Source organism: Cyprinodon tularosa, unplaced genomic scaffold, assembly GCF_016077235.1.
Source record: "Cyprinodon tularosa strain WSP-4 unplaced genomic scaffold, ASM1607723v1 ctg468, whole genome shotgun sequence".
Classification (NCBI taxonomy): domain Eukaryota; kingdom Metazoa; phylum Chordata; class Actinopteri; order Cyprinodontiformes; family Cyprinodontidae; genus Cyprinodon; species Cyprinodon tularosa.
Window position 1 is genome coordinate 42,449 of NW_024039194.1, and position 9,112 is coordinate 51,560.

The following is a 9,112-nucleotide window of genomic DNA, read 5'->3' on the forward strand; positions in this document are numbered from 1 at the left end:
TTACAGATGCACACAAAAAGTACAAACAAATAAAATCTAAATGAACAAATACATAATTTGTAATTAAACTGTGGTCTGCAATTTCCACTTCATATAGTCCCACAAAACTGTATTATTGTAACAAAAAAAAGGTTGATTGTGAACCAAGGATTGAATGATATTGAAAGGTAAGTAAATGGCTGTATGTGGGTTGAGAAAAACGAGCTGCAGTGCCTCCTACCACACTGATGGGAGTTGCAGTCGCTTCTTTCCAGGCTGAGGCACGAGGCCTGTCTCTAGCTCGCCACCCAATATATGGGAACAAAGGAACCTGGCCTGTATAAACATGACCAATAATTAGCACAATGATTAAAAAATGCTTAGTTCCTAATTAATATCAAACATTTATATAGTCATCTACATGTACATGATTTATCTTAAAATAAAAATATACAAAACAATTATTCGAGTACTCTTAACAATTCTTTACCATAATAAATGGTTTCATACATAAGTACACTTTACAAATGCATTTCAATATGCCTATATAGGTTTTCAACCAATAACCGTAAAATAAGGTTATTGTTAAATAATTTAAACCCAGTTGGTCAAATGAAAACAAAACGGGCTAATGCAACATTACAACTGTGAAAGCTAGGCAATATAGTTGTTAGCCATGATTCTAGAAACAATGGAAAACAATATAAAAGTGCAGCTAGCACCCATGCTAAGCTAGCACTATCAACACAGGGTGTTTAGCATTAGCATGCCACAACAAACAATTTAACACTCACCAGTTCCGGTTTTAGAGAGTCTCACAGGGCTCAAAAATACATCAACCCTCGGTTGGTAGAAGTTTCTAAAAGTTGCAAGGCATACCAGTGAGTGTTATAGCAGTTAAGATAGAAAAATATGACTTTAAGTCGGCTAATTGCCTACCTGCAGCAGCTCCATACAGACACCAGCCCATGCTACATACAACAGTGAGCGGCCATACTTGTTGAAATCTCACCGGAAGTCTCGTGGGAAAATCTCGCGAGATTACAGACTTAGTGCCTGACAGAGTAAGTTTAGAACGGGAAATAAAGGATAAGCCTTAAAACAGCTTGGTTACACCCTCCTCCCTTAGTTCATGCACGTCCCGTTGCATGGAAACTACAAGTCTTACAACTAGAATTTTCTGCTGCAGGGGCACGACTTAGAATTTCTGAGTAGGCATTTGACAAGCCTTGAAATAATGTCTGGACTACCGAAATCAATGGCTTTCCCAGTTCTGAATATTGTAGCCGGCTAGGTGGTTGCCGTTGCCGGAAAAGAACGGCGTAGGGATGATTCAACCTCTGATGGTTCAAGGGGTGCAATAGGACTAGGACTGACAGAACCCAATGATGACTCAGATTGATCTGGCATGGAGTCTTCAGCCTCAAGCTCATCGGACACCTTGGCATCAGGTAAGGCTTCAATAGGAACATTGATATTTATATCTTCCTCCTCATGTTGTTCTATAGGTAGGTAAACTTCTGCATCTTCTGCCAGTTGAGGTACTCCAGTTGTACCCAACTTGTCACTGGATGCTGATGGAACTTCTACCTCAGGTAGCAGCAAAGACTCTTCAAACTCAGGTAAACGACCCTCACATGGCATTATTGCAGGGGGAACAGTAGCTTGTACTGGTGATGAGGAAAGGTCAGTATTAACTGCGCTGCTTGGAGCTGCAGCATTGTCACAAGAATCAGGTTTGTGTTGACTGAATCTTTCCACCGTGAATTTGATCGGAGGCTGGATAGGAATAGGACAATCTGACATTACAGAATCAGTCTCCTCTTCTTCCAGGTCAACTGCAAAATCAGGGTGACTTTGGCACTGGCTACGAGTTTCCGGCCTGCGAATTGGAGTAGTAACAGGATGATCTTCAATTGTACTGGCGGGTAGGAAACCACAGGGAAGCAGCAGATCTCGATGCAGAGTGCGAGTTGGTCCTTCTGTGTCTTCAGGTTTCACAGTGTAAACAGGTAGTTCACCTGCTCGCTTAATGACCACATAAACTCTTTGCTCCCATTTGTCCTCCAACTTGTGCTTCCCTCGCAGACGGACATTGCGGACAAGCACCCGGTCTCCAACCTCAAGACAGGCGGGTGTTATGCGCTGATCAAAACGGCTCTTATTTTTCTCACCTGATTTGAGTGCATTTTCAGAAGCTAGTTTGTAGCTCTCTTCAAGCCGTGAACGGAGGTTCTTAACATACTCTGAATGTAAGGGCAATGAAGCCTCTCGAATCGGCAAACCGAAAGCCAAGTCAACAGGGAGTCGTGGAGATCGTCCAAACATCAGCTCATATGGTGTGAAACCTGTTACTTCCTTCTTTGTACAGTTGTATGCATGTACCAGAGGTTTCACAAACTCTCGCCATTTAGATTTCTGTTTGGTTTCAAGTGTCCCCAGCATATTCAACAGAGTGCGGTTGAAACGCTCGACCGGGTTTCCCCGTGGGTGGTACGGAGTGGTCCGAGTCTTTTTTATACCGGCAACCTCACAGAGCTCTTTGATTAGCTTCGACTCAAAATCTGGTCCTTGGTCAGGGTGCAGCCGTTCTGGTATACCATAGTACACCATGAAATCATTCCAGAGACACTTTGCTACAGTTTTAGCCTTCTGATTAGGGGTAGGAATAGCTACAGAAAACTTTGTGAAGTGGTCAGTAAGGACTAGAATATCCTTGGTATTACTACTGTCTGGTTCGAGTGACAAAAAATCCATACAGAGTAATTCAAGTGGTCGACTGGTTCGGATGTTTACCAAGGGAGCAACCTTTTCTGCCAGTGCCTTCCGTCTCACACATCGGCCACATGTTTTGATGGTACGCTCGACGTCTGCCGACATCTTTGGCCAGAAGAAGCGCTGCCTCACAAGATCAAGGGTACGTTCTATGCCCATGTGCCACATGTCATTATGGAGAGCCTTCAAAACCATAGGTCGCAGGTTGGGTGGAAGGATTAACTGGAGGTTGAGTATGTCATTTTCTCGCCTCCCCCTATACAGGATACCATCCTGAAGCTTTAATCGATTCCACTCCCTCAACAGCAGTGGAAGCTCTGGTAATTTTTCTCGAGCAGTTTGGGGAACTTTCTCACCAGTCTCCAGTTGATAAATGACCTCACAGAGGGCAGGGTCAGCTCGTTGTTCCTCTAAGAGGTCTTCATGCAACAGTGATGGAATGACAGGTAGGCCATGGGAATCATCCGTGGTGTAACTGGATGGGATAGCGTTGGTGCTGAGCGCCAGGGATTCAACCAGGACAATGTTGGCAGAAACGGAGTCTGACGGATGGTAGCTTCTAACCAGGCAGCTCTGGCAAATGGCTTCAACAATCTCGGGGGAAACTTCTTCAGCTTCACCTGGTTTACATAATTGCTTTGTCAGGTGATGTACAAGTTCCCCATCTTTGCATGAGTGATCTAAGGATTCTCCATGGGAACGCCTTGACAGAGCATCTGCATCATGGTTATGACGGCCAGCCCGGGTACTGGATCTTGAATGAAAAGGTTGAAAGAGCAGCTAACCACCGATAGCTTGTGGCATCAAGCTTTGCAGAGGTCAGAACATATGTAAGAGGGTTGCTGTCTGTTACAACTGTAAAATTGGCTCCATACAGATAGTCATGGAACTTCTCAGTCACCCTCCACTTAAGAGCCAAAAATTCAAGCTTGTGAGCTGGGTATCGTGACTCACTCGGACTCAGGTTGCGGCTGGCATAAGCAATAACGTGGAGCTGGCCTTCTTGTTCCTGATACAGGACTGCTCCAAGCCCTATGGTGCTTGCATCGGTGTGCAGGATATATGGCACCTTGGGGTCTGCAAATCCAAGCACTGGAGCAGAGGTTAGTTTGGCAATGACAGAGGTAAAAGCAGTTTGGCAATCTTTGGTCCATCTGTCTCCAAAAGATTGTGTCGGATTAAGGTAACTGCTAGAAGGATTCTTCTTTGTGGTGGAGCGCCGAACTGGAGCATAACCACGGGTAAGTGTATTCAGAGGTTTGACAATGCTGGCATAATCTTTAATAAACCGTCTGTAGTACCCAGCGAAACCCAGGAATGATCTCAGCTCTTTTAGATTACGTGGAACTGGCCAGGATTTTAACGATGAGATCTTTTCTGGGTCAGTTTCAACACCCTTCTCAGAAACAATATGTCCTAAATATCGCACACTCGACTGAAAAAATTTGCATTTTTCAGGGGATAGCTTCAACCCAAACTCTTTTAACCTGGACAGCACTCTGAGCAGTCGTTTCTCATGCTCATCCAAGGTGGATGAGAAAATGATTATGTCATCCAGAAACACAAGGACTTCTTTGAGATGCAAGTCTCCCATACACTTCTCCATAAGCCGCTGAAAAGTACTTGGGGCATTTGTGATACCCTGTGGCATTCTGTTCCACTCCCAGAACCCCAGTGGCGTAACAAAAGCAGTTTTTGCCTTGTCTGCCTCATCCATCTCAATTTGGTAATACCCCGACTTCAAATCAAGGACAGAAAACCATTTAGATCCAGTCAGGGCTGAGAAAGACTCCTCCAAGTTTGGGAGTGCATAAGCATCTTTCACAGTTTGCAAATTTAATTTTCTATAGTCAATACACAACCGGACAGCACCATTGCGTTTTCGGACCACCACGATTGGAGATGAGAAAGGTGACTCAGACTCTCTTATTACTCCGGCTTCAAGGAGGTCACGCAGGTGAGATCCGACTGCCTCCAGGTCATTGGGGTGTATTGGTCTTGCTCTGTGCTTGAAGGGGGTTTCATCACTGAGCTTGATGGAATGTCTAACTCGGTCAGTACAGCCAAAGTCTATGTCATGGTGGGAAAAGACTTCAGGCATTTCATTAAGCTTGGCTGTTATCCGGTTCCTCCATTCAAGTGGAATGGGTGAATCACCAAAATTGTACTCCAGTGTTGATTTCCTATTCTCTGCTTTACAGGTGCTGGTCATAAAATTAGAATATCATGAAAAAGTAGATTGATTTCAGTAATTCCATTTAAAAAGTGAAACTTGTATATTATATTCATACATTACATACAAACTCATATATTTCAGATGTTTATTTTGTTTAATTTTGATGATTACAAATGACAACAAATGAAAATCTCAAATTCATCATATCAGAAAATTAGAATATTACTGAAGACCAATAAAAACAAAGGATTTATAGAAATGTTGGCCAACTGAAAAGTATGAACAAGAAAAGTATGAGCATGTACAGCACTCAGTATTTAGTTGGGCCTCCTTTGGCCTGTATTACTGCAGCAATGCGGCGTGGCATGGAGTCGATCAGTCTGTGGCACTGCTCAGGTGTTATGATAGCCCAGGTTGCTCTAATAGTGGCTTTTAGCTCTTCTGAATTGTTGGGTCTGGTGTATTGCATCTTCTTCACAATACCCCATAGATTTTCTATGGGGTTAAGGTCAGGAGAGTTTGCTGGCCAATTAAGAACAGGGATACCATGGTCCTTCAACCAGGTACTGGTAGCTTTGGCACTGTGTGCAGGTGCCAAGTCCTGTTGGAAAATGAAATCTGCATCTCCAAAAAGTTGGTCAGCTGCAGGAAGCATGAAGTGCTCTAAAACTTCCTGGTATGTGGCTGCGTTGACCCTGGACCTCAGAAAACACAATGGACCAACACCAGCAGATGACATGGCATCCCCAAACCATCACTGACTGTGGAAACTTTACACTGGACTTCAAGCAACGTGGATGAAGTGCCTCTCTTCTTTTCCTCCAGACTCTGGGACCTTGATTTCCAAAGGAAATGCAAAATTTACTTTCATCAGAGAACATGACTTTGGACCACTCACCAGCAGTCCAGTCCTGTTTCTCTTTAGCCCAGGCAAGACGCTTCTGACGCTGTCTGTGGTTCAAGAGTGGCTTGACACAAGGAACGCGACAGCAGAAACCCATGTCTTTCATACGTCTGTGTGTGGTGGTTCTTGAAGCACTCACTCCAGCTGCAGTCCACTCTTTGTGAATCTCCCCCACATTTTTGAATGGGTTTTGTTTCACAATCCTCTCCAGGGTGCGGTTATCTCTCTTGCTTGTACACTTTTTTCGACCACATCTTTTCCTTCCCTTCGCCTCTCTATTAATGTGCTTGGACACTGAGCTCTGTGAACAGCCAGCCTCTTTAGCGATGACCTTTTGTGTCTTGCCCTCCTTGTGCAAGGTGTCGATGGTTGTCTTTTGGACAACTGTCAAGTCAGCAGTCTTCCCCATGATTGTGTAGCCTATAGAACTAGACTGAAAGACCATTTAAAGGCTTTTGCAGGTGGTTTGAGTTAATTAGCTGATTAGAGTGTGGCACCAGGGGCCATCAATTTTGAACCTTTTCACAATATTCTAATTTTCTGATATGATGAATTTGAGATTTTCATTTGTTGTCATTTGTAATCATCAAAATTAAACAAAATAAACATCTGAAATATATGAGTTTGTATGTAATGTATGAATATAATATACAAGTTTCACTTTTTAAATTGAATTACTGAAATCAATCTACTTTTTCATGATATTATAATTTTATGACCAGCACCTGTAGTATCAACAGCATGCTGAGTCAAGATGGTAGGTTTTGTTCCAATGTCTGCGATGATTGTCCTTGGTGGAATCAGTACATCTTGTTCAGACTCGTTCTTCATAATGACAGGAACTGTATATGGGGAACTATTTGGAAGAGTAACCAAGCAGTTCTGAATGCAAAGACCTCCAGGGAGAGGTGAAACAGGATGTTCAATGATGCCCCATTGGTCTGTGTGCAGAGCCCTCTAGAACAATGGTGTGGCCTGCAGGAATGAGAACTGGGTTCTTGCTCATCAGTCTCACAACACCGGCACTGCCCCTCTGATTCTGTTGATGTTTTAATTTTAGGAGCTTCAGTACGGCTTGGTATCCCGGGGCACTTGGCTGGAAGGAGGTGAAATCAGTGTCCACATACTGTGTGTATAGGATCTCGAGAGTGTTCATGCCAATTAGCACAGAAGACAGACTTCCTGGACACACATCAGGAACTACGAGTGCAAGTGTTGTCACTGCAAATTCAGACCCCAAAAATTATTTGGGAAATGTCACTGTTGTCTCCATGTAGCCCAAGTATAGTACAGACTGACCAGCAGCACCTTCTACTTCAAGCAAGTTATGTAATGGCTTGACTGGTTGATCACTGAGGTTTTTGTTGTAGAAGGAAATCGGAATCGTAGTCACTTGAGACCCTGTGTCCAACAGGCAGCAGCAATCACATCCAGCAAGATTCACCATGGCTGTACATTTGGATCCAATAAGCCCTTCTGGTAACTTAACTGGATTCCTCTTCACAGTTGATTGTAAAACATTTGCATACTGAGCAGTCTTCTTTTCTTTGGGACAGGTTTGGTCCCCGTCTGTCCCCCAACAGGAACCAGGCTTAGTTTAACGGATGCTGGCGGAAGTTAGTTTGTTTTTGGGCAAAGTGTTTCTTCTTTCTTGCAACCAGAGTGGGATTCGGCTGATTCTCACACTGTGGACGTATATGACCATCCTCACCACATCGGAAACAATAGCCAGGTTTGGGCTGAGATAGGGCGCCATGACGTGTTGGCTGTGCAGGGGGTTTCTCTGGTTTACCAGGCCGTTTACCGAAGTACTGAGGTTTTAAGTGATGGTTGGTCAGAGTTGGCTGGTTGGCAGTCAATAATTTCAGCTGCTGTTGCACATCTGCTAGCTGCTGTGCAAGCTGCTGGGTGATGCTGGTTAGGGCAGCTACTGCTCCTTGCTCTTCACGGTCCGTGGTTGCATACTGAGCATTGGTGGCTACTTTGTGTCGGGAGGACCCTAGATGTTGCTTCATTCGAAGGGTTTTTGCAGCTTCTCGATCCTCTTCAGTGCGCAAAAGAAGCAATAGTTCAGCAAAAGTAGGTGGTTTTGCCTTCTTCTGCTTTAGCTGGAGCTCAGCAATCAAATTGTCATCCCAGCAGCCCCGACAAAACTGGCTTAACAAATGTTGATGGATGTTGGTCTCCAAAGCTCCCCCTCTCTTCACAGCTGCATTAAGAGAAACTTGAAGCCGTTGGAGATAGGAAGACGGTTTTTCCCCAGCATTTTGAAAAGTGTCCATAAATTTGGCGTACAGCTCGTCACCATCTTGAACAGTGCCAAATGCTGAGTCAAGCACATCCAGGTACAAAGCAGGTAAGGTTTCAGAGCTCAAGTTTTTAACTAGGTCTGCAGCAGGCGGTAACAGGCTGTCAACAATTTTTCTTGAGCGTTGGAGATCGGACATGGAAGGGTCCTTTAGAAGTAATTCTAATGCAGACCTCCAGGTTTCAAAGTCTGCTTCATTAGGAGGTCTAGGGACTCGTCCTGAAAACACTCTGAGTCTCTGGTGGTGTGGTGTAGCATCATCACTTTTCACAATGTGCTCTACAACATAACGCTGGACCTCAGGTGGGTGGATATCCAGGTTGGAAATGGATGGTCGTGGCCCAGGTTGTGAAGTAGTACCTGATTGGTAAGTAGATGGCTCCTGTTTCATGCTGGGCACTGCACTGCCTGAAGAAGGACCAGGGGTTGGCGATGGTACAGCTGATGGCTTCACCCAGGGCTCCATTGACGGGGTAATATCCTCTGTGTCCTCTTTCATCGGTGGCACCGGCTGGAGCGAAGCAATGGAGTGACCAATCTGAGTCATCATGGCCTTCAGCACATCCCCATATTCTTTCCCAGTCAATTTGGCTAAGTCCTTCATTTCAGACATGTATAATAATGTTTTATATTTTGCTTCATGCGCCGCACAGACTGTTGCTAAGTCAGAAATGCAATATGTTACTGTTTGATCAGTAGAAACCAGTGTGTGTGGCAGAGATGGTCCTAAAGCTTTGATAGCAGCACCGGAGGAAAACTCTACCACCAATGTTGCATCAAACTCTGAATCAGGTGCAGAAATAATTTCATGGTGTTCAATTGAACCGTACGATTTCAGAAAATCAAGGGCTTCTTCTGTATCTTCTTTCACTTGTATGCCTTCAACTAGTACAGCATTAGGGATTTTGATACCACACTTAAGAAAGATATCCATGATGCAAAAAAAAAAAATGACCAAAAAAAAGATGAC

General features: G+C 44.2%; 1 long non-coding RNA gene across 1 annotated transcript; it reads right to left on the reverse strand.

Annotated features, from left to right (window-relative positions):
• Positions 1-220: 220 nt before the first annotated feature.
• On the reverse strand, positions 221-1,009 carry LOC119794112. Its single transcript, XR_005282183.1, has 3 exons — positions 919-1,009; positions 774-838; positions 221-315 (listed from the first exon to the last, which is right to left on the reverse strand). It is a non-coding gene; the product is annotated as an uncharacterized LOC119794112 (long non-coding RNA).
• Positions 1,010-9,112: the final 8,103 nt, after the last annotated feature.